Source organism: Nicotiana tabacum, chromosome 8 (genome assembly GCF_000715075.1).
Source record: "Nicotiana tabacum cultivar K326 chromosome 8, ASM71507v2, whole genome shotgun sequence".
NCBI classification, from domain to species: domain Eukaryota; kingdom Viridiplantae; phylum Streptophyta; class Magnoliopsida; order Solanales; family Solanaceae; genus Nicotiana; species Nicotiana tabacum.
The window spans coordinates 186,219,837-186,221,354 of NC_134087.1; positions in this window are offsets into that span (position 1 = coordinate 186,219,837).

Below are 1,518 nucleotides of genomic sequence, written 5' to 3' on the forward strand. Positions count from 1 at the left end.
AATAATATTCACACAAAAATAATTGCACAAACAACGGACTGATTCTAGGAGGATAACATTTTTTCAGATTTCAATTTCTTCCTGTTTCGGATTCCTGTTTCTGACTATTTTTTTTTTTTCTGTTTCTTCTTCCTATTTTTTAAAACTCTCCTCTTAAAATCTGATTTTTCTTCTCCTTTCTTTCTTTCTGTCTTTCTCTTTTTTCTTTCTCTCTCAAAGACTGATCTTTTTCTCTTTTAAAATCTGCCTGAAAGCTCTCTTTTTTCCTTGTTTTTCTTTCTTCAAAGAGCTCTCCTCAATCAGTCTCAATCCCCCTCTATTTATACAGGGCTGTCTTGTACCCTTCTAGTGCTGCCTGGACCCTTTTTCTCCTTTTAAAATCAGAAAGTTTCCATTAAAACTACTTTTACTTTAAATCCTATTGAGTGCTATTATCCTGTTTTTCAGCAGCCCATTACCCTTTGTTTCTCACTATCCTATTAAATTAAAACCATTAACAAACCACTTTCAGCCCACTACTATGTCACATTACCCTTACTGTTTTATCCCAGAAATGTCCAGATTTACTGTTTTCTACTGGTATTACTGCCTTAAATTCAGCATCTTAACAATACAGATTTTAAAATCTGTATAAGCCTAATTATTAATCTGTTTTAAGACAGCTACAACCAATCCTAAAGTTTGGACTGAATCCTGACTAAGAATGTAACCTCCTAACACAATTACATCCAATCAACATTTGTAGAATCACACCGAATTCAGAACTAACATCATAACAACATATCAATGAAATCATTATAACAATTCAGACTGGACTTAAACATTGAATCAAGATCAAACATACACAGGAGCATTGTCAATATACTGACAATGCCCTGTTCAGAAAACAATATATACACATCATACATTTGAATTTACTGATTTGCAAACAAACATGATTTAATTGACAAATATTAATCAGTAGACTATTTACAACATTTGTCCATAATCAGTCTAAAACAATAGAGGCAGACTGTTTCCATTAGCATTATCATAAATGAGAATTCACAATATAACTAATCGACGAACTTAATCGAGTCGATTACTCACATTGTAAATAATCACGAATAACAGAAACAATTGCATATTTTGAGCATATAGACGGGTATGAGACAAAAAATGACAGAATTAATCAAAACAAAAATGTAAAAAATTAACAAGTTATTAAAACAAACGAAAATACATACAGAATACACAAACAGAAATAGAACAGTACCTCTGAATTTTAATCAAACTCGAATTCAACTTGGCTTCGGATTTTGTTTGAAATCAAACAGACCATAGTCCTGAAAATACTTCGACTAAGGTCGATTAAACCTCAATCTTTCGTCTGAAGTGAACAGAATCCAAAAATCTGGTATTTCTAGGGTTCTTGAAGGTTCGATTTGGGACTTAACCATTTCTGGTCAGATTCGAGGGGGACCAAATATGACACAAGGGTGAGGGTAGCCTAGGGGTCATTTGGTGTCAGTTTAGAAC